At 65.6% G+C, this 26,127-nt stretch overlaps 1 protein-coding gene across 13 annotated transcripts in view; it reads left to right on the forward strand.

The window, feature by feature from the left end:
- The window catches only part of RBFOX3 (RNA binding fox-1 homolog 3), a 321,834-nt gene that overhangs the window by 95,675 nt on the left and 200,032 nt on the right, over positions 1–26,127 (forward strand). The gene's annotated exons all lie outside the window — the stretch shown is intronic.

Here is a 26,127-nt window from a genome sequence, read left to right on the forward strand (position 1 = left end):
ACCCTGCCACCATCCGGCGGTTGGTGGGAGAGCCCCAGCCCTCCCAGCTTCCGTAGCTGGCCGTGGAGCCGTGGGCGTCAGAGGCGGCAGCAGCATCACCGCTGTCCCCGGGAGCCCGGCCCCGTTGTGGGTTGAGAGGAGGGGTCTGTTCGTCCTGAAGGCGGTCGGCTGTGGGGCTGGGGGGGGGGATGCTGCACAGCAGGGGGCAGGGGTCTCCTCTTGGACCCCGGAGGCGTGCCCCCCCCCTTCCCCACACTGCACACGTGTGGCTCCGCAGCTGCCTGCATTTCCCTAAAGCCCAGCCGGGCCTCCCGCCGTCCCTGCCCCGACTCCCTCCCTGTGTTGTCACCAGGAGTCCCCAGAGCCCAGGGAGTGGCCCCTCTGTCCAGCTGTGGCCCCTGCGCGGCCGAGACACTCGCTTGGTGCTGGGTCAGTTCTTGGTCCCTCCCTCTGCTCGTCTTTAAGTCGCAGGAACAAAACCCAGACCTGGCTTAGCTGCTGATGCAAGGGTCCTGCACCTAGATGGTGGCCATGGCTACACAGCTGCACGTGTGATGGCACGACCCCGGGCTGGGTGGCACACATGTGTGCACACTCACGCTGGTGTGAGCCCATGTGAGCCCTGGTGCTGTGGCCTGGCCAGGTTCCTGCCGGTGGCTCTGCACGGTGGTCACACAGCAGGTGCACACTGGGGGAGGCTGGGTGCCGGCGACGCTGCCCCTCACCCTTGGGGGGGGTGTCTGTGATTACTTCTAAGTAATTATTAGATAAGACTGTCTGTGATTATTTCCAAATAAACAGCTAAAAGGCAAACACAGGCAGGGCTCTGGTGGATTCAAAGCACAGGAGTGGGAAGGGGGCCTGTGGGGGTGACGTGTCACCGTAGCTCTGCCTCCCCCGCCACCCCGGGGCGAACTCCACTTCCCCAGGTCCTACGGAGATGGCCTGGACCTGGCTATATGACAGTGGAGACCCCTGCTGCCTGGGCCCAGGGAGGGTGTGGGTGTCCTGGCCGCTCGGTGCTCTCTGCTGAGTGTGTGTGTGTGGGGGGCCCTCATTGGCCACGCCTCTCATTGGCCACGCCCCCGATGGCCACGCCCCCCACCTGGACCTATTGGTGCCATGGAAGTGGGCTGCTCGCTTCAGGTTGTCATGTTCTCGGAGCTGTGTTCCGCTCGCTGCCGCCCCGACTGCCCCACGCTCCCGTTCTCCGTGCTGGGCACCGCTGCTGACTGCCCCACGCTCCCGTTCTCCGTGCTGGGCACCGCTGCTGACTGCCCCGCGCTCCCGCTCTCCGTGCTGGGCACCGCTGCTGACTGCCCCGCGCTCCCGCTCTCTGTGCTGGGCACCGCTGCTGTCCTGGGCTGGGGGTCTCAGGCCCTCCCCGGGGGGGACAGGAGGGCCCCAGTGCTGCGCGGGGGCACTGCCCACAGCCTCCACAGTCTGTAGGCTCCTCACCCACAGCCGGCCAGAAAGCAGGCTGGTGTCGGGAGTTCTGTCCATGCCTACGCCTGTGGCCCAGCCACGGTCGGCCCCCCAGCTCTGCAGGCTGTGCCGTCGCACCGTGGGTGGGCCGGCCTCGGGTCTCAGATTGTCAAAAGCAAACGGTGGGCCGGCGCTGCAGCTCACTAGGCTAATCCTCCGCCTTGCGGCGCCGGCACACCGGGTTCTAGTCCCGGTCGGGGCGCCGGATTCTGTCCCGGTTGCCCCTCTTCCAGGCCAGCTCTCTGCTGTGGCCCGGGAGTGCAGTGGAGGATGGCCCAGGTGCTTGGGCCCTGCACCCCACGGGAGACCAGGAAAAGCACCTGGCTCCTGGCTCCTGCCATCAGATCAGCGCGGTGCGCCGGCCGCAGCGCGCCGGCCGCGGCGGCCATTGGAGGGTGAACCAACGGCAAAGGAAGACCTTTCTCTCTGTCTCTCTCTCTCACTGTCCACTCTGCCTGTCAAAAAAAAAAATTAAAAAAAAAAAAAGCAAACGGTTTCCCCTGCCCCGGACGCGTCGGCCCTGTGTGGCCACGATTCCCTAAGTAGCGCAGGGTCACGGCGCTCTCTCTAGCACTCACGTTGTCCCAGGCGCCGTGAGTCGCGTGGAGACGGTGAGAAGTCTCGGAGGTGACGGGCCGAGTTACCAGAGGAGCCGGGGCGTCCATGGGGTGGCGCAGGCGACTGTGCACCCCCGCGTCCCTGCCTCTGCCTCCGGCGCCGGGAGCGGCGCAGTCACAGGTGTACGTGTGCCTGTACCTCATCGGCAGCACACATGGTTACCTCCGGCGCCGAAGGAGACAGCCGGGGCGTGGGAAAGACGAGCGTGGGGGCGCTGGGGGGCGTGGCGCTGGGCAGGAGCAGGGTTTGAGGGGCAGGAAGTGGCCGGTGACCGGGTGAGTGTTGCACCCAGGGGTCCAGGCTGAACTGGCAGGCCAGGCTCTCGCCGCCGTGCAGTGCAGATATGGCGGCAATTCCTGGGCCCGGCTGTGCGTCGTTATAAAGCAATGGCTTCTCTGAAACCCATGGGTTAAAATTTTAAAGGGCCGGTGGCAAATGCTGGGGAGGACCTAGGCGGGAGGCAGAGCAACATCAAGGCACCCAGGGTGGGTCTGGAGAGGAGAGCTGCTGTCCCCCAGGGGACCAGGGCCCATAGCTGCCCCACCTGGGGAGGGGGCTGCGGCTCCAGCTCCCAGGGCGGCCCCACCCCCTCCCCGCTGTGGCCGTGGCCCCGGCTGCAGGCCCAGGGCTGGATGGGAGTGTCAGATGCTGGCAGCGGCAGGTCCTCTGTGGCACTTCCTGTTGGATGGCTCGGCGGGGGAGGGGGGCTTGTGCACACGTGGCTGAGTGCACGGGGCGGAGGTGGGGCCTGCAGCCAGGCCTGGGGCTCACTGAGGCCCGTGCTCAGTGGTGGCAGCTTAGAGCTCCCAGCCTCAGTGTCCCTGTGTCCCCTCCAGTGTCTCTGTCCCTGGAGACGCCTCTCTCCGCTGTTCTCTGCTCTCCTACTGCCCCTCGGGCCAGGGACCAGCACCCAAGTGGTCTCTGGCGTGTCTGCCCTCGCCGTGTAGCGACCGTGTGGCTCTTGTGGGGCCTTCCTGAGTGCCAGACGCCAAGGGGGGCTGGCGGTGTCTCCCCCAAGAAGACACAGCCCGCAGCTCTGAGAGGCCACCGGCCCCGACACTGTGGGGCGTCCAGGGACCCCCGTGCCCTGCAGGGACCCCGCCTTCCCGTCAGCCAGTGCGTGCACAGAGCAGTGCTCACCAGCCTCGCCCCTTGGCCACGGCACTGCCTCCAGCAAAGGTGCTGCACCCCAGTGCCCACACGGCTCCCCCTCTCCTTCCAGAGGGCCCAGCGCTGCCTCGACTCCGGCCAGCCTCCCGCCTCCGCCTCTGCCTTCCTGCCCGGCCGCGGCTGCGTGTCTGCCACTCCCACCTGCCGGCTTTTCCTTCATTTCCCCTCCCTCGCGGCCAGCTGAGTTGTCCTCCAGGCTCCCCACGTCCACAGCGGAGCTGCCTTCATGCCCCCGAGTACTGCAGGCCTCACCCGGGGGTGGCCCGCCCCCCCCACCCTGTGCTGCGTTGCCCACACCGGACGGCAGGGATGCCGGGTGGGGAGGGGTCTCTGTGTGTGACACAGTCGTCACGCGTCAGGCCCTGTGCCCAGACTTCCCGCCGTTTTGCCTCCTGGTTCCCGCCCAGGGCTCTCGGCGGCGTCCCGGCCGACGGCACGTGGCCCCCGGGGGTGAGGCGGGGCTCGTCTGGGGGTGCACACTCCTGCTGGGGCTCTGTGCTCCTCCAGGACACCCAGGTAGCCAAGCCCCTGTCCTGCTCTTCCCACGCGGGCTTACGTTTCTTTGCTTCTCACGTTTGTCTTTTTAAAAAAATGTTTATTTGAAAGGCGGAGACTCAGGAAGGGGGAGAGAGAGGTCTTCCATCGCTGGTTCTCTCCCCAGATGGCTGAAGCGGTCGGGACTGGGCCAGTCCCAGGGAGCCAGGAGCTTCTTCCGGGTCTCCTGTGTGGGTGCAGGGGTCCAGGGGCTTGGTCCAACTTCTACTGCTTTCCCAGGCCGTAGCGGGAGCTGGATCAGGAGTGGGGATGCCGGCACTGCAGGCAGAGGCTTAACCTTCCACGCCACAGCGCCAGCCCCACCGGTTTGTCTCCTTAGCAAGGGCTCTGCAGTCTCTGTGCAGCGAATCCACAGGGCCCTCGGTCCTAACTGGGTGGTGACTGCCCGAGGTCGTGGGCGAGGATACGGAGCTGTCACGTGTCACGTGGGGGAGTAACCCCTCCCCCACCAGGGTGAGTGACAGGGCGAGCGGCTCACTCCCTCCGGTGCCCAGGACGCCAGCCCCAGTCAAAAGGGGTGGCCGGAGCCGCATCGCCCTGGGCCTCTGTCTGGAAGGGAGGCTGCAGGGGAGGGGTCTGTGCTGTATTTCCGCAGTGGGGGCTGCTGTCTGCAGGAGAGGGGGAGGCGATTTCTAAGACCAGGTTCCTGGCATGGCCCCCAGGGCCGCCCTGGCCCCACCCGCATGCCGGTCCTGGCCTCCTGGGGTTGCCGTGGCATGCGCACCACTGTGGGCTCCTGGGGGCTGGGGGCTGGGGGTCAGGGTCGTGCTCCCCTCACACCCCCGGGGAGGGGACCCTGCCTCCTCCAGCTCCTGCTGGCCTGGCCACCCGGCCACATCATGTGCGTGTGTCAGCTCTTCTGCTTCCCACGAGGTCCCTCGTCCTCCCCACCAGGATGGTCCCGTCCCAGGGTCCTGAGCTTCATTACCCGCACTGGGACCCTTGTTCCAAACCAGGCCACATCCTGGGCTAGGACGGGACGTGCCTCCGTGGGAGCAAAGGCCCACGTTCGGGTCCTCCACCCAACCTGTCCCCTCCCCCACCCCGCAGCGTCTCTTCCGGGTGCACCTGCTCCACGACGGGCCCCGGCCTGGCACAGCACCGCTCAGAGGCCCCACCAAGCTCCTGGCAGGGAGGAGGCTGTGCCCCTTCCTCTCCTGCCTGCGAGAAAACCCCTCCCCCAGAGGCTCAGTGGGGGCTGCATGTCCATCTCCACACCAGTTGTGGGGGAGGCAAGGGCAGTGGCTTCACCACTGCTGTCCCAGGTCCGAGCCCCTCGGCCCTCCTCCTGCTGGGCCCCATGCCTCAGCTGGCCCTTCTGTCAAGTGGGTGCACGCCGGGTGCCTGCCCACCCCAGCCGCCAAGCACCAGCCGTGGTGCCTGCTTGCCAAGCGCGACCTCTGCAGACGGCTCGGCTGTGGCACTGCCAGCTCTGAGTTTGATTTCCCTGGGGCCTGAGCTTCGCTCACGGGCCTGCGGAGTTGACAGGGGCCTGGGCTGCGTCCACTCGCAGGGCTCCAGCTGGCTTGGACATCACAGCCTCGACGAAAGCAGGTCTGAAAACGGAGCCGGTGAAAGGTTTGCCAGCGGCAGGTCCACGCCGAGGGATGGTTGTGGTCGTTGGAGGAGACGCCTGGGCTGGCCCGGGTCCTGGCCCTCACCCAAGGTGGGCTTGGCTGCTGCCTGAGGGGAAATATGGAGACATCTGGCTCAGAGTCGGGGGAGGAGAACTTTCTGGAAGGATGGAAACCGTGGCCTCAGAATGGCTGAGGCCGCACTGACTGGGGCCTGGCAGCTCCCGGCGGGGGCCGAGGTGCCCTGGGCCTGACTGGGTGTGGTTTGGGTTTCCAGGGCCAGGGGGCAGGTCCCTGACAGTCCACACCATTGGTCCTGGAGGCAGAGTGTGCTCTCTGGCCCATGCAGTGCGTTGTAGGGAGATCAGCAGCCTGGCTCTGCCCACTCCCACCACTGTCACAACCCAGAAGTGGCTGCGGGGTCACCACATGTCCCCTGCTTGGCCACAGCCCCTTCCCTTTGCCAGCCTTCCTGAGGCCAGCTGGTGTGGAGACGGACAAGCAGGTCCCCATTGAACCACCCCGTGTCCAGCCGGGCAGCGCCTTGGGACTCGGCACGTGGAGCAGGGTTGGGGCACCCCGCAGGTGGACACATGTGACCCCAGAACCCAGACCTGTGGCGCCGGAGCTCATCCATGGAAACAGCCGTGCGGGGGCATCCTCGTGCAGCTCTGAGCCTACAGATAGCCGGGGAGCCGCTCGGGGGAGGCCTTTGTGGGTCACGGGGTCTCCCTCCTAGTGGGCAGGGTCAACGGCTTGAGAAACGGGTACCTGAGGCCTGGGGCTGAGGGGTCAGTGGCACAGCGAGGCTCCTCCCCCAGGGCCTGGAGGCCACGGACCCCTCCCCTCCCACTGTCCTCCAGGAACCTTGCAGACCCTGGGTTGCAGCCCCTGGGCCTCGGCTTCCCCTGGGCTGGGGGGAAAAGCCAGGACAGGTGGTCACGCGTGTCCATGCCTGAATCACGGCCGCCGTGGCCAGAGAGGAGGCTCTGGGTGTATCCATCAGTGAGTGAAGGGGTGGCCATGGTGGGGGGCTCTCCGTGAAATGGAAAATCGGTGTAAGACAGAATGAAGACCTACATGGGCTCCGATGACACGAGTGAACCGTGCAGATACCACGCTGGTGAAGGAAGCCAGACGAGAGACCACGTGTGAACCTGGGAAGCAAGTCCACGGCAGCACGTGGACTGGTGGCTGCCTGGGGCGGGGCGGGGCGGTGAGTGTGGTTCGTGGGTTTTTTCAGGGTGGGGCAGGTGGCGGGGGTGACGGAGCTGAAGGAGCGCCGCAGCTCGCTTTCGGGACGAGCTCACTAGGCAGAGCCAGTGCGGGCCCTGTGGACGGCGCTCTGACGGGCTGGGGCAGCAGGTCACGCGGGGGACGTGGGGGATGGGACAGTGGGGGTACTGGGGCCTGGAGGGGAGGGACAGGAGCTGGGTCAGGCCGTGGGGCTGCAGCTGGCTGCAGACCTGATGTGTGTGTTCTGCCCTGTGGGCTCAGACCCTCTCATCGGGAGTGGGGAGATTTCAGCTTTTGGTGACACGTGGTGATGTGCGTCCAGCCACGGCTGCACGGGGCTGCTCAGGCTGCGGTGGTGCCGGCCCCTGGCACGCCCGGGGCCTCAGGTACCCTGCCATGGTCAGCGAGCTGGCTAACCCCAGGGTCTGGGCAAACCTGGACCCTGCCGTCGCACTCCCTGCTCTGTCTTCTGCCCTCTTCACTGTCTTGAGCTTCCTGGGGCTGCGTTTGCTTGACGTCGGGCCCTGACCGTGGTGCCGCCGCCCTCGTCTGCCCTGGGCAGGTGTCCTTGTGAGAGGCGGCAGAGCCGGGGCGCAGCCTGCACTTGGCCGCCTGGCTCGGTTCCCTCTTCTGTGAAACACCATGAGGGTGAAGCGTCCTGGGGCGCAGCTGACCCTGTCCCTGTCCCTGACCCTGCAGCTGGCCATGGGGCTGAGCCCCCCTCCCCCTCCTCCTCCCTCTACCCCTTCCTCTCCCCCTTCCCTCTCCCCTCCCTGGAGTCTGTGGCTCCCTCCAGGTGAACCCGAGGGCCAGAGCAGGGCAGTAGCCGGGCGTTGGTCCCTCTTTGGCCAGGGCGGCACTGGCTCCTGGTCTCTCCTCTGTCTTTGGAGCCAGCCGTGTGGACTCCGCATGACCACCGGGTTTCCCTGCAGCCCTGGGCTCTGGAATATTCTGTGCTGTCACAGCGACACCCCCCACCAACCCTGAACGGTCTCCCATGTCGGGCTTTCGGGGCCCTGCTGTCGATCATGATCTGCCAATAGTAAATGGAAAATTCCAGAAGTCAACAATTCCAAAGGTGTAGGTTGGGAGTCAGCCAGCGCAGGGCGATGGAGCCTTGCCCTGTTTCACCTGCGGTGTGAGTGGTCCTGTGTCCAGCACACTCCACTGTGTCCGCTGCCCACCTGGCTATCACCCGTCCACTGCCCACTTGGCTGTCACCCGTCCACTGCCCACCTGGCTGTCACCTCTCCGCTGCCCACCTGGCTATCACCCGTCCACTGCCCACCTGGCTGTCACCCATCCACTGCCCACTTGGCTGTGTCACCTCTCCGCTGCCCACCTGGCTGTCACCTGTCTGCTGCCCACCTGGCTGTCAGCTGGCGACCGTCTCGGGTGTCAGGTGGACGGTGGTGGCCACCTGGTATGTGGGCTTAGGTCTCCCTCATTTCCCCTCTTGATGCCACACTGGCACTTTGACTGCAGTCCCCGGTCGCCTGTCCCTTACCGTGCCAGGGCGTGAGAGACCCGGTCATAGGCGTGTGTGTTTGGGGGGGGGCAGTAACGCGGTCTGAATAGGAGTCGCACCATCTGCAGCCTCGGGGGTCCCTGTGGATTGTGGCCGGCAAGGGGTGGGGCGGGGGGAAGTGGCTCTGTGTGTTTTCCCCTCTCCCCCGGAGGCCACTGTTGCTGCCCGAGCCCCCTGGGTCCTGGCCAAGCCCACGGTGTCGGTGCCCTGGGCAGCTGTGATAAATGACCACACCCTGGAAACGGGCTCCGTCCCAGCTCTGCACAAAGGGTGCAGATCAGGGTGCTGGCAGCCGGCGCTCTGCCTGAGCCCCCGCTCTGCCTGAGCACCCACACTCTGCCTGGACCCCCCACGCTCTGCCTGGACCCCCACGCTCTGCCTGAGCACCCACACTCTGCCTGGAGCCTACACACTCTGCCTGGACCCCCACACTCTGCCTGGAGCCTACACACTCTGCCTGGACCCCCACACTCTGCCTGGAGCCTACACACTCTGCCTGGACCCCCACACTCTGCCTGAGCCCCCACACTCTGCCTGGAGCCCCCACACTCTGCCTGAGTCCCCACACTCTGCCTGGAGCCTACACACTCTGCCTGGACCCCCACACTCTGCCCGAGCCCCCACACTCTGCCTGGAGCCCCCACACTCTGCCTGAGCCCACACTCTGCCTGGAGCCCCCACACTCTGCCTGATCCCACACTCTGCCTGAGCCCCCACACTCTGCCTGAGCCCCCACACTCTGCCTGGAGCCCCCACGTTGCCCCTTCCAGCTCCTGGGGTTTGTGCCGCTGGCCTCGGTGTTCTCGGCGGTGGCCTTGTCGCTGTCACCTCCGCACCACCTCCACAGGGCCCTGGGTCTCCGGCCTTTCCCCCTGCATGGACGCTGTTTCCGACAAGGTCACGTTCTGAGATCCGGGAGAACTTGCATTTTAGGGGACGCTGAGACGTGAGGCTGTGAGAGGGGCCCTGCCTTCTGCACCCCAGCCTGGCACAGGTGCAGCTGGCCCTGGCCCGGCCGAGACCCCCGCTCCTGCTGGCTGCATCTCTGGTCCATTCTGTTCCCCTGCCTGCAGCGTCTCTCCCGGCTCCTCACCCCATCTCGTCACCTTTTCTTTTCTTTTTCTTTTTTTTTTTTTTTGTTAAAGATTTATTTTATTTATTTGGAAGGCAGAGATAGAGAGAGGTCTTCCATCCGCTGGTTCACTCCCCAAATGACTGCAATGGCCGGAGCTGAGCTGATCCGAAGCCAGGAGTCAGGAACTTCTTCTGGGTCTCCCACGTGGGTGCAGGGGCCCAAGCACTTGGGCCATCTTCCACTGCTTTCCCAGACCACAGCAGGGAGCTGGATGGGAAGTGGAGTAGCCAGGACTCAAACCGGCGCCTGTGTGGGATGCCAGCACTGCAGGTGGAGGCTTTAACCCGCTGCACTGCAGCACCCGCCACAACGTCTTTTCCCAGTGTCCTGGCCACCCCAGCACGCCCACCCTGAGTCCCTGGGGTGTGTGACCCACCTGGGATGCCAGACCCCTGCGGCTGACCGGGGCAGGGCACCTCCAGCCTGCGCCCCAGCTGCAGCGCCCCGGGGTTGCGTGGAACCCGACTTGGCTTCCCCTGCTGGGGCTGGGCCTGGGGAGACCTCCTAGGTGGGCAGGAGAGAGGAGCAGCAGGGTTCTGAGGGCCGGAAGGTTGTGGATGGAGCCGGGGCGAATTGGGCAGCAGGTGTGGGTCGGCCCTGGCCTCGTGGGTCTGGGGGTGGGAAGGGGCCGATGTCCACAGGGATGGAGTCCGCTGTGTTGAGGGCACCAGGGCAGCTGGGCAGGGGTCACCCTCCAGGTCGCACCTGCCATCTCAGCTGTGGGCGTCGGGAACGTGAGCCGGGGTCCAGCCACAGTGGAGCTTCTGACGCCTTGGTCAAGGGGGGGTCCCGTGGGGACGGCCAGTGATGGACGCTGCCTGCCCGGCCCTGCAGGGCCCAGGCTTCTGAGTAAGCGCGGTGGTGCCTGCCTCCTTGTGGTCTCAGGAGACAATGAACGTGGCCTAAAGGGGGGCTGTTTGTGAAAACGCCCTGGGAACACCGGCAACGCTGTGGCCTCTCAGCTCGTCCCCAGGCTGGGAGGCTGTTGGCCACGAGGTCGGGCCCAGGGCGCCTCCTCGGCTGGGAGGCAGGCAGGGGTGAGACGTGCCGAGGAGCTCCTGGTGATTGCCAGTGGCCAAGCAAGCTCCGTCCTGGTGTGGGAGGCGCCACCCCCAGCCCTGCCCCCTGCAAGCCCCTTCCCCGCCGTCACACCCTTCCGTCTCGGCCTTTTCCTTCCGAAATGTTCTGGCTTGCTCATTTCAGACTCAAGGTCACCATGGCAGAAGGCTGGGCGGAGTGGGCGGGCTCTGCGTCCCTGGTGTGTGCGGGTGCACACGCATGAGTGTGCTCATGCGTGCCTGTGTGTGTGTAAAGAGGGAAGAGAGCCCGGGTCTCCTGGAAACCTCTGCACACCCTGGTCCCTCCCGGTGCCAGGCCCCAGTGAAGGCCGGTGCCGGCTGGACGGAGCCCTCGGGGGGACGTCCCCCATGGTGGTGGTGGGGGTGCCGTCGGACCCCTGGGCCAAGGAGAGCAGAAATGAAATAACTGAGATTTGCAGCGTGTTACCAGTTTTATTAAGAATCAATGGCACAATAGAGCGGTTCCACTCTATCTTACTTAAACAACATCCACGGTGCGGGTGTGGGGGAGGGGCAGCCCCGGGGGGGGAGGGGGGCCCGCTCCCTCTCCCTCGGTGAAGCAGCCGGCTCATCTCGGCCCATCGGAGCCGGATTTACGGCCGGGCCGCTGACTGCCTGCCGCACGCCTCTCTCGGTTTTATTCCTGCCGTTTATCACGCCGGAGCCTGCCTCCGTGCCAGAGGAACGCTTAATCAGAGGCGGACTTTCTACCTTGTCACGCTGGGGGAAATGTGAACCGTAAAATTAAAATCGCCGGGGCTGGGGATTGGAGAAGGAGGTGGCGAGAAAGAGATTGTCCCCAGCCCCCGGCCCCGCGTGCCGAGTGGCCGGAATTCATTTCTTCTTAGGGCCACGGTGGCGGCTCCGAGGCACCCCACCCCGTGCCCCTGCACCCCAGGCCCCCCACCCGGAGCAGGTGTCAGCAGTGGGCATGGCTGGAAGGAAAGGCCAACACAGGCCAGCACCCTGGGGGCCGCACGGGGAGCTCCGGCCCTGCTCCCACTCCCCTGCCCCCCAGAAGGTCTTGAGCGGAGAGGGGTCCTGGCCGGGCTGAGGCCACACTGGCGGAGCGTTCTGGCTGTGTCCGGGGCCCCAGGGAACACGGACGGTGCTCAGAGCCGGGGGAAGCAGGGGCTTCCTGCTCCGAGTCTGGAGCCATGCACGGAGGCTGTAAATCCTCATTTGGTCCTGGACAGGAGGGGGAACAGGCAGCTTCCAGATCCTTCTAGATCTTTCCATGAAAAATGGAATATTTGCTTTGATTATTGTGGAAGAGCCGAGAGCGACCGAGGACACCCTGCTGGCCACGCCCCTGCTGGGCCCGTGAGGGGAGCCAGGCTGGGACCAGCACCGGGCCGACTGTTCGGAGGCCCTGGTGGTGATTGTGTGTGTGTGTGTGTGTGTGCACCTGCGTGCCTGTGCCAGCTCCTGTCCCTGCGTGTTCATGTGTGCATGTTGTGCACACACGTGTGTGTTCATATGTTGTGTGCAGGCATCTTCCCGGGTCTGTAGGAGGAAGAGCAGTGCGGGGTGACCTGGGACCTGCAGAGCCGTCCCAGGTACCCAGCACCCCCGAAGCCCCTGTGCCTGGTGCCACTACCCCAGGCCTGCCTGGGGTATGGTGGGCTCTGGGGAGCCCGGCCCTGGGAGCGGGGTCTCAGCAGGCACCTGGGGACCTGCCCTCTGTCACCGCAGAGCCTGGGCCCGGGACAGGGTGAAGGTGATTGACAGCTGCAGCTGCAGGTGCTGGGGGCCCTCCTGTGCCTCCCCGCACTCGCTGTTTATTTAGTCGTCTCTTTAGGACGCTGCGGGAGTGGGGGGAGGGTCCCCAGACAGAGCTGGGCATGGATGGCTGTCGGTCAAGGTCACGGGCACAGGCAGGCTCCAGGAGAGGGCTGGGCTTGGAGTGGGCGCTGGGCTTGCCAGAGAGGGCACAGCAGGCTCCAGGATAGAGGTGGCTCGGGCTGCCCTCCGCCTGCCCCTCCCGGAGGCTCCACCTCAGCAGGGGCCTCGTGGGGCAGGGGAGGGGCCCCCGGTGTGGGGGTCCTCGTGTGGCACTGGGAGCCTTTGGTGCCACAACATACGTGTCCCTGTCCCCCCAGACCCCTTTCAGCCTGGGGTGGCCGCTTCCTGCCGTCCCGCCCGGCCTGGCCACCTCTGCATGGCTGCACAGTCCTGCTGACAGGGCTCCACCTCTCACGTCTTCGCCTGCTCTCCCTGGCCCGGCCCCCGCCCCGGAGTCCTGGGTTCTGCCAGTCTCCGACTTCCCTCCCAGCCCCGTGTCCTGGTCCCCAGTTCTCGCCACACGGGCTGGACCTGCAGGCTCCCCCTTGCCTCGGGGATCCAGGCCTCCACGTGGCCTCCTCCCCGACTCACACGTAGGCACGCCCAAGGTCACGTGCTCTACACACGCATGCACACGCATGTCAGCAGGAAGCGGGAGAGGGGTCACCGCACCCCTCTTCCTGGCTTACCTGGGTTCTGGGTCTGGCTGTGTCCCCTGCAGGGCCGCCTGTCCCCCTGGTGGTGGTAACACAGGCACAGAGAAGGGACCGCTTGGTTAACGCTGGGGGGTGGGACGGTGGCGAGAGGAGGGTGGGAGCCATAGCAGGTCCTGATGGGCAGGAAGCGGGTGCAGGCCCGGCTGTGGGGCGCGGGCGCGCGATCGCAGCGTCTTCCCCCGAAGGCTTGTTCCACGTGGGCGCTTTGTCCCGTTCTCTGCCTTGGGGCATCTCCCCGGCTCCTCATGTTCCCTGCACCCCTGGGACCCGGGCCTTTGATAGCAGCCGGAGTAGGAAGGCGGCAAGAATCGTTAGCAAATTAATTAATCGGCCTTTATTTCCACTTCACACCCATCAGGCAAATTGTAGCAGGAACGGGTTCTACAAGACGGAAGGGCCTTGGGGGCCTTTATGAAATGAATGTCTTCTTCCAAGCGACAAACACGGGCAGCTCCAGACCAACTCCCACCCCACCGGTACCCTGGCCAGGTGGCTGACGGCGGTGTCATTGGCTGCTCCGGGGGCTGAGCCGGCTTTCACAGCCCAGCCAAGAGGCAAAGCTGCCGGTGGATGCTTGTTGCCATGGAGAGGGAGAAAGGGGGCTCCCCCAGCAGCCCCTCCCCACTCAGGAGGACGGGCAGGGTCCCGGGGAGACCCCTGTACACCTGCTCACCGCAGCATCATTCGCGGTAGTCCAAAGGCGGGAGCCGCCATGTGTCCATCCGCAGACAGTGGGCAAACCCTGTGTGGTCTCCCCAGAGAGGGAATATCACTTGGCCTTCAGAAGGGCAGGTACGGGGGAGGCTCTGGGAGAGCCACGGTGAAGGGAGACCGCCCGGCTGGCCGGGCTTTGGCATGGAGAGAGGCACCTGCAGTTCTGTTGGGAGTCACTGGAACTGTGTGAGGCTGCGGTGGGTGCCGAGGGCACTCGGTGCGGGTGCTGGGACCCACCCTGGTCAGGTCGCCAGGGTGGCTGTAGGTGAGCAGCGTCCTTGGACTTCCCCGCCTGGGGTGTCCGGCTCTCATGGAAAACCAGGTGCTGTCCCCGTGGCGTCCAGCTGGAAGCAGCCCCGGGGACTCCCTTTCCACAGGGCCTCGTCAGCCTGCGTGTGGCTCTGAGCGTCTGCTTTGCTGGAAAGAGGCGCACCTGCTGCCCTCACGCACCTGCTGGGAGCCGGGCTCCCGGACCTCACACCGGGCAGTGCCGTGGATTTGCTGCCGCCGTGTTTCCCAGGCGCTGCCCACGATTGAGGTGTGACCCTCACCTCAAATGGGAGTGAGAGCCCCTCCCCTGTGCGGAGAGCCAGGGACCGAGGGGCTTCCCCAAGCCTGTGTTGCTTCCAAGCGGCAGAGCGGTGTGCCTGGGGACCCCAGGGTGCGGCTGGACCTCAGGCACACGTGGACACGCGTGCACATGCGTGCACACCCAGGACTCTGAACTTCTCCACGTGCAACCTGCCCTGATGGTGGGCTCTGGCGTGTCCTGGGTCTCTCCGCATCAGGAGGGGCCGGCACAGGCCTGGGTGGCGGGCGTTGGAGAGGGTGTGTGCTGCTGCTGCTTCCCCAGGGGTGAGGGTTCGAGGCCAGGCGGGGCCGCACCTCCCTGGTGAGGCCTCGGGGTGGAGGCTGCCTCCGTGGGCAGCTGACACCGGGGAGAGGCGCTGGCAGCAGCACCTGCCCCAGAGCTGCACTCACACACGTGTACACATGTGGCCGAGCAGGCGGGAGATCCGGTGGTTGCTCAGCTGCCGGGGCGTTCCCAGCACCAAGAATGCGACCCCCGCCCCCCCTCCCCCCGGAGCTCGGAAGACCCGGGCCCTGGCCGCCAGCCACCGTGGCCACCCGTGTTTCACCATCCGTGTGTGGCTCGCTCGTGACCGGATCGGGGTTCAGCAGGGAAGGCGCCGGCTCCTCCCACCTGCAGAGAGCGGCTTACTCCCCCACCCTCCCCCGCCCCGTCCCCGGCCAGGTGAGCCAGGTGCACCTGCCTCCTTCCTGGCGAAGCTGCCTGAGGAGACGGTATGGGGGGGGGGATGAGGAGCCGCCTCCTTTTGTTGTGGGAAAAACTCAGCCAGCGTGCAGCACACAACACACATGTGTGTGTGTGCATGCGTGTGCAGGGTGCCTGTGGGGAGGTGCCACAGTGGCTTGTTTTTATATTTCTTCTGTGTCTGTGGTGAAGTAACATAGAGCTTAGCATGTTCACTATGTTACATGCAGCGTAGCATGGTCACCATGTCACATGGAGCTTAGTGTGTTCACCAGGTTACATGTAGCTAAGCATGTTTGCTGTGTTACCTGTAATGTAGCATGTTCACCGTGTGCTTAGCGTGTTTGCCGTGTTGAGGTGCACAGTTCAGTGGCAGTCACGCTGTTGTGCCGTTTCCAGAACCTTCTCCCACACAGGGTCTCTGCCCCGTGAGACGGCCCCCCCCCACCGGCACCTCCGGGGACCTTGGGCGAGTGGCGTCGCACAGGGCTGCGCCTTTCGTGTCAGGTTCACCTGCAGAGTGGCAGGTTGGCTCCAGGTGCGTGTGTCTGTCGCGTGGTGGGCACACGGGTGTCCCCCTGGGCCGCGATGCCTGAGCTCCAGCCCAGTGCTCAGCGCCAGGCGCGGGCGTGCGGGACCACGTGGTACGCTGCGTCCCTGTTTTATGGATGTATCTGTGTTCACAGAGGGACGGAGAGGGACCCCACACCTGCTGGTCTGCTCCCGGCATGGCCCAGCTGCGCCGTCCCATGCTCCCCTAGCGGCCCACGGGGTGCCAGCATCCCCCCACCCCACCCACCCTGTTCTCTCCTGGGTCCTGTGCGAGCCTGGGTATCCGGTCTGGTCTCCCCTCTGCCTGGCGCGTCTCCGGGAAATCCCCCTCCTTGCCCCTTTGTTTCCTGGGGGCCTCGGGGCAGCTGCCCCCCGGGGGGGGCAAGGCAGAGGCCCCCCTTGGTGACAGAGGTTTTCCTGCCCCTCCCCCAAGCTGTGCACACAGAGCCCCTCCCCCTCTCCTGCCCCCTGAGCTGGGCGCCCAGCTGTGTAGCAGGGGGTGATGCCCCACTTCCTGTGGAGGGGGTGGAGTGGGCAGGGCTGGCAGGGAGGGGGTGGGGGGCCAGGGTGGGAGCCGCCAAGTCAGGGGAGCTGGTGGGGGGAGTTCTGCCCAGCAGGAGGGAAGCTGGGTCCCCCTGAGCGGCACCTCCTGGGGGTCCACGTTCTTCTGGCAGAAGTTCACAGGGGTGGGGGTGCTTCTCAGCGCCCGTCAGCACGGGGGGGTCCGCACCTGGGCTCTGGGAGTCTGAGCAGTGGGCCCCGCCCAGCCTGGAGAGGAGGGCGGCGGGGGACCCCTCCCCTCTGAGGTCAGCCCCAGGGTCCATGGGGGCTCTCGTCGTGGCGGGGGCTCTTAGGGCACCCCGAAGTGCTGGGATCGGTGGACCCCCTTGGTGGACAGCAGGGGCCGGCAGCGGGCACTGAGACCCTCGGCACTTCTGTGCTGGGTGCTGGGAGCCGCTGGCTGAGGAGGCGGCCTGGGGGCCGGGGGCGGGCAGGAGCGGCCGGGCTGGAAGTGTGCGTGCCAGGCGCTTGGGCTCTGCACAGCACCGCGATTGCAGCCGCTCTGCCCTGGCGCCGGCGGTCCTTGCAGGCGGCCGGAACCGGCTGGGCTCCCGAGGGTCCAGGATGTCACTGGCCAGCCCCAGACCAGAGCCGAGCGGCTAAAGTCGCAACCTCCCAGCTGTGTGTTGTGGCTTTTCTACCTCCGCACGGGGGTGGGGGGTGGGGGGGTGGGGGGGTGGGGGGGCGGGTGCCCTCTGGCCTCCTCCTGTGAAAAGCGCTGGGGGGTGAGCGGTGAGAGCCCTGGCTCCGGCTGCACCCCGCCTCCTAGCTGCGGGCACTCTGTGTCTACCTGGGCAGAGGCCAGCAGGGAGCCCCCAGGGCCTGCTCGGGGCGCAGGGCAGCACGAGGGCCTGGGAAGCCGCGAGCAGGGTCCAGGGCCTGGCGGTTAGCAGGGGGCGGCTCCACCTGTCTGCCGGTCAGAGAGCATCCAGTAGGGGGCGTCCTGTGCGAAGTCCCTGGGAGGAGACGATTCTTCGTTAGAAAGTAATCACAAGGTGGGGTGAAGGCGGCGTCCGCGGGGCCCAGGAGGAGGGGGTGGGGTGCGATCTATTTTTAATAGTCTCCATGGAAACGGAGACTTTGTTTACAGTGCTGTCCCCTGGCTGGGCAGCAAAGCGATCGCTGATTTGCGTGTTGTCGGAGAACACTGCCGGCAGTCCCGCGGTGGACGGGAGCAGGCCCCGGGTAGGGGCCGTGGCTGACCCTGGGCAGCTCAGGGAGGGGCGAGCCCACAGGGCCTGGGGAGGCTTCCTTCCAGCTGCCCGATGGAGCCTGTGTCGCCTTGTGCCAGTTCCCTCCTTGCGGGGGGACACCGCCTGGCCCTCTGTGTCCGCTGCCCCTCCCGGAGCCCGCGCCACCTGCTCAGGGCAGCTGGGGGCATTTCTGTCGTCTCCTCCGCCCGCCTGTGCCAGGCAGGCAGGGGCTGCCGGGCACAGAACCCGGGGCTGCCAGCTGAGCCACAGATGGGATGGCAGCCGTGCGCCCGTGGAGGCCAAGGCGTGTGGACGCCGGCCAGATCCCGGAGGAGGGCCCGGGCCGGGCTGCAGGTGTGAGTGCTCCGGGCCGTGGCCTGCACGCGTCCTGCCCTCCCACCCGTCACCGGCCAGGGCCTGCAAAACCGTCCCTGGCCCTCACTGGGACCACGACTCTGCCAGTCCTGAGGCCGCTTCCCGCTGGCTTCGGGCCAGACACAGGTGGGGAAAACCTGCGCCCGGCCGCCTCTGACTCCCAGCAGGATGGGGGCATTGCCATCGGTGCTGAGAGCGGTGCAGGCCGGGAGCCTCCACACCAGGCTCCTCCGGGGAGCTGGGACGAGCTCCCCACCCCCGCGGGGTCTGGGGGCTGCATGGGGGAAGCTGAGAAGGTGCAGCCTCTGAGGCCCGGGGCAGCTCCTGAGCCCGGCCGGCCCCGTCTGGCACAGCCGGGAGTCTGCTCAGCTGGGGTTCTGTTTTGTTCCGGTTTCACTCGTGGGTTCTATCTACAAGTGACTTTCAGTGACCCCTCCCTTTTATGCTAATGAGCTTGTGGGGAAACGCCTACTTCCCCTCCCCCCCGGGGTGGGGGCTGAGGTCCCCCCCAGAGCAGGACTGTGTGCGTGCCCAGGGCGGGAGGAGGAGGCCTGGTGGCTCCTTTACCACTGGCAAGGATCACACCACATGCATGCACATGGCACGGCACTCACACCACACATCTATTCACGCCATACATGTGACATGTGTATTCATACTGCACACGGCACTCACACCACACACGTCAGTGTTCACACCACACACAGCACAGCACCCACAGCACATGAGTAAGACGTCTGTTCATGCCACACGTGACATGTGCATTCATACCACATGCGTGACACATTTGTTCACACCATACATGTGATGTGTGCATTCACGCCACACACGTGACTGTGTTCACATCACACAGCACAGCACCCACACCACGAGTAAGATGTCTGTTCATACCACACATGACACATGTGCATTCATACTACATGCAGCACACCACATATGCCACATGTTCTCATGTCACACACAGCAGGCACTCACACCACATGTGTTACACATGTGTTCACATCACACATGTGTATCCACACCACACCTGTTCACACATGCACATGATACTTGTGCCACATGTGACACATATTCCCACCACACAGCATGTGCATTCATAGCACTCAGGACATGTGGTTTCACACCACACACACATGCATGTGCATTGATGCCACACATGTGACGTGTGCTCACACCACACGACACACAGACACCTCATGATTGGCCCCTGTGTGTGAGTGCCTGTGCTCTGTGCAGCCTGTGGACGTGGGGCTGCACCGCAGGTGTGGGGGCGGGGATTGCGACACAGGGGCCTGGGACTGGGACCTGGGGAGGCCGGGCTGGAGCCTGGACAGCAGCAGTGGACGACCACCCCCTCACGGGTCCTTGTGTCACTGCTGTGCTTTCAAAGGCCCAGGCGCAGCCCCCATCATGGCCAGCTGTACATGCTACACACAACACAGGCTGTCATGACAGGGAATGTCCTGTACATGCTACACACAACAGGGCTGTCATTACAGGGAATGTCCTGTACATGCTACACACAACACAGGCTGCCATGACAGGGAATGTCCTGTACATGCTACACACAACACAGGCTGCCATGACAGGGAATGTCCTGTACATGCTACACACAACACAGGCTGCCATGACAGGGAATGTCTGTACATGCTACACACCACACGGGCTGCCATGACAGGGAATGTCCTGTACATGCTACACACCACACGGGCTGCCATGACAGGGAATGTCCTGTACATGCTACACACAACACAGGCTGTCATGACAGGGAATGTCTGTACATGCTACACACCACATGGGCTGTGCCGTGACAGGGAATGTCCTGTACATGCTACACACCACACGGGCTGTCATGACAGGTATGTCCTGTACATGCTACACACCACACGGGCTGTGCCGTGCCGGTGGATCTGCGTTGGCCCCGCTGGGCAGTGAGGGCTGCAGGGCGCCCCTTCCCCTCCCCCCAGCGCCTGGAACTTGGAGATCACCCTCACCGTGTCACCGTGTCACCGTGTCACTGTCTCACTGTGTCACCGTCTCACAATGTCACCATCTCACCGTGTCACCATGTCACCGTCTCACCATGTCACCGTGTCACCGTGTCACCAGGGCTTTGTGGCTCCAGGGGCAGCCGGGGGCTCCTGACCCTGCTCGGAGCCCCCAGCCCCTGAACTGCCTGGGACGGGGGCTCGGCAGCCTCCCTGGGCTCAGTGTTGCACACATGGGCCGCATGCCCTTCCTGCTGGTCTCACGCCCCCGGCCACGGCCGAGCTGGTCAGGGACGGCCATGGCCACCATGCTGGGCCTTCGTCCTGGTGCTCTGACCCCAGCCCTGGGCCAGGCTCCCAGCAGGTGACGCCCGTGGAGCCCGCTGTCCTCCTAGAAAACTCGGGGTGTCTCGGGGGCCCTGAGTGAGCTCTGGCCTCCGGCACCTGCCTCCTGCTCCCCTTCGTGTCCCCCGATCCCGAGGGACTCCCCTGCCCCCCCCCCCAACGCTCATCTTCTGGGGACAGCGCAGCTGCGTGCGGGGCCTGCAGCTGGGCCTCGTGGGTGCCTGTGTGTCCCTCCCGTGTCTCCTGCCCCAGGGGAGGCAGGGCCAGCTCAGGGCGCTCCCCACCGCGAGGGGCGGAGGCTCCCGTTTATCCACTTCTCAGGGAGTCTGTGTCGTTATTTTTCCGAAACCCGTGCGGGGGGCATAGCAGGGCCCTGCACTGGCCCAAGGCCCGGAAGCCCCCTGCAGAGCGAGCTCATGGGTCATGGGGAGCCTGGAGCAGGCGAAACGGACCCTCCCTGCGTGGAGAGCGGGGCGGGGCGGGAGGGACTGCGGAGGGGCGTGCAGAGGGCGTGGCCTGCATCTCAGGGTGACGGTTGTCTGGGTGTGCAGGCGTGTGTGTGCGCACATGTGTGTGCAGGCGTGTGTGCTCTATTGGACACAGGTTTTACTTCAAACAGCAAAAACAGACTAAACAAACATGGCGCTCAGGGGGTTACGAACACGCCGAGTAGCCGGGGAAACGGGTGGGCGTCTGTGTCTCGCGGTTTTTTGAAAAGATTTATTCATTTATTTACTTGAAAGACAGAGCAACAGAGAGGAGACAGTGAAGCCAGGAGCCAGGAGCTCCGTCCGGGGCTCCCACGCGGGTGCAGGGCCCAAGCCCTCGGGCATCTTCTGCTGCCTTCCCAGGCCGTGACAGGGAGCTGGACGGGAAGTGGAGCAGCCGGGACTTGAACCCGCATCCACGTGGGACGCTGCTGAGCTACGCCGGCCCCTGCAGCTCACCTTTAAGGGCATCAGAAGAGAAAGCCAGCGTGATGGGTGGACGATGCCTGGTGGCGGGCGCGGGCTGCAGTCCTGACTCCCGTGTGTTTGCCGTGAAACATCCGGGGAGGGAGACGTAAAGCTGGTGCACCATGGGCCGTGCCTGGACCCTCTGGGGGGATCGTGCTGGCCCCTGGTGGGAGTCCCAGCCTCGCGGGGGCCGCGGGGGCAGGGGAGGCTGTGCAGACCGCCTGGAGCATGGCCTGGGTCAGGTCCTGAGGGGCTGTGAGACCATGGGCATCCTGACCCCCCTGACTCCCATCTTGTAATCGAGGCCAAGGCTTCCCCACCCCCGCCCCCATGTCGGGGCCACGACGCCCACTCCCGTGGGAGCCCCCGTGGTTTCCCTGGGGAGTCGCGGATCCTGGTCCACAGCGAGCGCGCAGACTCCGGCTCCGGTGGGTTCGCGAGGCTCCTGGTTTAATTAGGTTTTCCAGTTTCCCGCCTGTCCTAGGCCAATGGCTCCTTGTCTGCACCTGCTACGGGAGCACGGCCCTGCCCGCCTGCGGGGGGAACCGAGCCATCACCGCGCGCCGGGTCCCTGCTGGTTGGTGTTCTCTCGCTGGCTGAGGAGCAAGGCCACGTTTGCACAGCTGCCCACCACGGCCCCTTCCCGCCCTCGCCCCGAGACCCTGGCCCTCCTGGAGGGCGCCGCTGGGGACAGCAGCATCTGAGGCTCCCCTCGGGCCCTCCACGCTGGCTCCTGATGGCCGGCCACGGGGAGCCACTCTTGCCCGCCGTGCAGGGAATGCAGAGGACGTCGCCTGGGACGGTGGCCACGGGAGCTGACCGCACGTGGGGGGCTCGGGACCACAGCAGTAAGCCCCGCCCTCCCTGCCCTGTGGGCGCCTCACCCCAGGAGCGTCTGCACCATCCCCTGGCCCCTCCCTTCTCCGTCCCCGTCCTGGGAGTCAGCACCGTGAACCAGCATGGCCATGTTGCGGGCTCCTGAGTGACTCCAGCAGTGCCCCCCGCCCCCACCTGCACAGCCAATGGGGGTCCGGAAGATGGAGAACCCCAGAAGCAGTTTGTGTTACGCACTGTCCCCTGTGAAGTGGCTTTGTAATTCTTCTACTTGATGAGTGGGTTTGATGTCTCGCTGTGCCTGGTTTATAAACAAAGCTTTGCCACAGGCATGGTTACAGGATATGGGGCTAGGAGCTGTCCGTGGGTGCAGGTGACCACAGGGCTCCTGGGGCAGATCCACGGCCGTCCATGGGCAGAGATGGCTGCAGGCCAGACGGGGAGGGGCTTGGACACAGCCGCTGGGGAGTGTGTGGAACCAGCCCTCCGCAGGGAGAACCTGTTACCCCCAAGCGGCTCCGTTTGCTGGGTGCCCACATCCGAATGTCCATCACCCACACCCTCAAGAGTCTGGCCCCTTCCTCTGGGTGCCCCCGGGCAGGATGGGTTGGACTTGTGGTTTGGGGGTACGGGGCAGGCACAGGTACCAGCCGCTCACTCCACCTGGGAGCCCCCAGCCCCGTCGTGGAGCCGGTCAGCGTGTGGGGCTGTGGGGAGGGGCAGTGAGGACGGGGCAGCTGGGGAACAAGAGGACCTGGGGTCCCCTGGCCCTGCCCCTCCCGGCACCCGGCAGGGTCTCCAGCTCCTGGGAGCTCAGGCAGGCTGACGTGTGTTCTATCTCTGGTTGGCCGATGGCTGATTGGCGCTTGACTGCACCAGCCGAGGGTCCCCAAGGGGTCTTGTCTCTGGCCTGCTGGTTTCTTTTTCCTTTGCTTTCTCCACGTTTTGGCAGAAGTTGGCTTATTTGCAGGTGGCAGTACTCAAGTCCCTCCACCGGGTGGCGCCCGTGAGGCAGGCTTGGCGTCAGGCTTGTCACCAGACTGCTGGGAGCAATGGGCGCCCCAGGGATGGTGCATCAAAGAATCCCCAGAACCCTCGTCCGGCCTGCACCCTGGCCGAGGAGTCCGTCTCCCCTGCCCAGCCGAGCCCTCCTAGAAACGGCCCATCTGGGACCCATGCCGCCGTGGTTCCAGGCTCTGCGGCCATGAACCTGAACTTGAGCACGCCTGGGTCTCTCCCACTGGTGTCCCCGCCTGGTCCTGTTTTCGTTGGGAGGAGGGGTTTGCCGGGCCCCTGGACCCCCGCGTAGCAACACCCTGTGGTGACTTTAGGGGTGCAGCTGGGCTCAGGAGTGGGGGGCTTTGGAGGTGGCTTGGCTCTGATGACACAGCTCAGGGCAGTGATGGACAAGGGCAGGTGTGTTGGTCCCCCGTGGGCCTGTGTGCAGCTGCTGCCGCCCCGTGTCCAGTGCACCTGACTCCGTCCCCAGCGCCCCAGGAGCTGCGTGTTGAGGCCCCAGCTGGCGGCCCTGGTTCCCCCTGCTCGTCCGCACCCATCCTCATGCCACAGTGGGGCCGGCTCGGTCCCCAGTCCTTCCAGGAGCCTCACAGGGCCAGGGCCTTGGGAAGTTCGTGCAAAGCGTGTGCTGTGAAAAGAACCAGGCATGGATTTCGAGGTCAGGTAGCAGTCTTGTTAGGTGATGCGTGTGTGAGGTGGAGACGCGGGGACCCCATCCTCCGGTCACTTCCCAGGTGGCTGTGAGCGGCAGGGCCCCCGTCCTTGAGCCGTCATCTGTCCGCTGCCTCCTGGGCTGTGTTCGTGGAATCTGGGATTGGAGGCGGAGCCGCGATGTGGGGCGTGGCGTCTTAGCCACCGTGCCCAGTGCCAGCCCCTTGGATCCTGTTTGCACCGAACGTCTCTGCAGGGTCTGAGCCCTCCACGAGCTGCGCCGGCCGAGCCCAGAGGCCCCGCGGCGTGTGGGAGAAGCGAGAGGCAGACGCCGGGGCACAGAGCTCTCGCTGTGGCGGCTCCGGTCCTGGCTCCCTGCAGCCCTGAGGGTTGGGCCCTCCCAGCCTCCTGTCTGCTGGGGGCCTGCAGCTTCCCCAGGCCGGAATCCTGCTGACCAAGGGTCCTCCCTGGCCCACTGGGAAGGGCACCCAGAAGCCTGCACAGCCTCTCTTCTGATGCCGGGCGGAATCTGTCTGCTCCCCAGCCCCCGGCGGCTCCAGGGTCCACTGTCAATCCCCCTCGTGCTCCCTCCCTCCTGACCCGCACCCAGGCCCCCTCCGGCCTGTCCACCCTCCCTCCGAGACACCAGACCCAGGACAGGAAGACTCCATCGGGGCTGGAGATGCCAGTGCACAGTGGAGTTCTAGAAGGTTCTAGAAGCCTCAGGACCAGGCAGATTTCCTTTTTCTGCAAAGCAGTGGATTGGGCTCAGCTCCAGGCCGTGACCGTGGGCCCTGAGAGGGTCCCAGAGCTGCCTCCAGACCCCACGGCACTGCCTCTTCTGGTCTTTGTGTGGCTGCCTGCGCCCCAGCATGGCCGTGACCGCTGACATCTGGGGAGTGGAGCCCGGATGCCCGCATGGTGCTGCCCAGGTGCCCAGGGCAGCGGCTGCAGCCTCCCAGGCGCAGGTGAAGCTGGTGTCGACCCCATGGGGGCTGAGGTGCCCCACCCCCTCTGAGCAGCTGGGAACCATGGGGGGCACCTGCCGCCTGGGAGGCCCCTGGGGCCCGGACAGGTCCCCGACTGTGACTTCAGCTGGGCCAGTTCATCTGGGAAAAGACACGACAGGTGTCCCCTGGGCTTCCCCGCCCTCGGCTGACCACCGAGCAGGTGCAGCCGCTGCACCCCAGAGGGTTCTGGGGAGACTGAGGCTCGAGAGCAGGCAGCCCCCCCCAGGGAGCGCTAGGGCCTCTGAGACTTGCCCCCTCCCCGGCCTCACGGCTGGGACTCCTCCTGGAACCTGCCGCAGCTGAGCCCTGGAGCAGGGGCGCCGGCCGAGCAAGGCTGCGAGCCATCAGCCCCACAAGTGAGTCCCATGTGGGAATAAGCGAACAAAACCCGCGTCCTCGCTGCCAGTCACATGCAAGGCCCGCCCCCGTGTGGGCTGACATGCACCGTGTCCCCCGCGTGGGCTGACATGAGCCATGTCCCCTGTGTGGGCTGACGTGTGCCGTGTCCCCCAAGTGGGCTGACATGATCCATGTCCCCCACGTGGGCTGACATGAGCCGTGTCCCCCGTGTGGGCTGACGTGTGCCATGTCCCCCACGTGGGCTGTGATCCGTGTCCCCCACGTTGGTTGACATGATCCGTGTCCCCCGCGTGGGCTGACATGATCCGTGTCCCCCATGTTGGCTGACGTGATCCGTGTCCCCCGCGTGGGCTGACATGATCCGTGTCCCCCATGTTGGCTGACGTGATCCGTGTCCCCCGCGTGGGCTGACATGATCCGTGTCCCCCACGTTGGCTGACGTGATCCGTGTCCCCCGCGTGGGCTGACAGAGCTGTGTCCCCGTCAGTCCTTGCAGGTGGCAGTGGCCACGGCCCCTGTGAGGTGCTTTGCCGTCTTGAGGAAAGTTCTGGAAGCTTTTACTCAGCAGCCCCTGAAATCTCCCCCCCCCCAGGACACGTGGCGCCATCCCATCTGCACACGCATCACTGGGCCCCACACGTGTGGTTGGTACACACGTGTACACACACATACGTGTGGCTCCCGGGTGCCCAGGACGTCTCACGGCTGGTGCAGATGAGGGGAGCCCGGGTGGGCTTCAGCACGTGCAGGGCACGTGACCCGACGAGTTGCTGACGCCTCCTGTGGGTCAGGGCCATCCCTGTGCGCTGTGGACACAGTTCCCTCGTGTCTCCCGTGTCGGGGTCTGTGGCCGCACCTCCGGGCAGTCCTGGGTGGACACAGAGGACCGGCCCTGCTGCCCCTGTGGCTGCTGCTCGCCTGCCACCCCGAGGTGCCCGTTGTGGTGGGCATCGTGTGGGCCCTGCTGTCTGCGTGGACAGCCAAACCCACCTGTGCTGCTGGGCCCTGGAGCTCCCACCCCCGGAGCAGAGGTCAGCTTGGTGTTGATCTGGCGGTGGCCCAGGGGTCCCCTCAGCACTGCAGCCACGCCCGAGCCTGAGCCGGGCCGGGTGCTTTCCCGTCCGCCCGGCCTCCCCGCCCACAGGTGACCAGCCGGGCTCCAGACGGGACCTGTGTGCAGCACTTCCGGGCTCCTGGTGGAGCTGGGGCAGGTGGCTCGAGCCGGCTCAGAGCAGTGCCACCCGGCACCGCTAGGTGGCGCAAGGGACCACGTGGACGTGAGCCCCCGGCTGAGCTCGGCCAGCGGTTCTGGGGTGGAGGGACCCCTCACCTTGTCTCTCAGCTCCCCGTTCCTGACGTGCTGTGGCCATGCACATCGTGTCTTCCAAGGAGCAAGTGTTGGGGGCGTCGGTGG

This window comes from Oryctolagus cuniculus, chromosome 17 (assembly GCF_051225735.1).
Source record: "Oryctolagus cuniculus isolate XC-2025 breed Fujian yellow rabbit chromosome 17, ASM5122573v1, whole genome shotgun sequence".
Taxonomy (NCBI): domain Eukaryota; kingdom Metazoa; phylum Chordata; class Mammalia; order Lagomorpha; family Leporidae; genus Oryctolagus; species Oryctolagus cuniculus.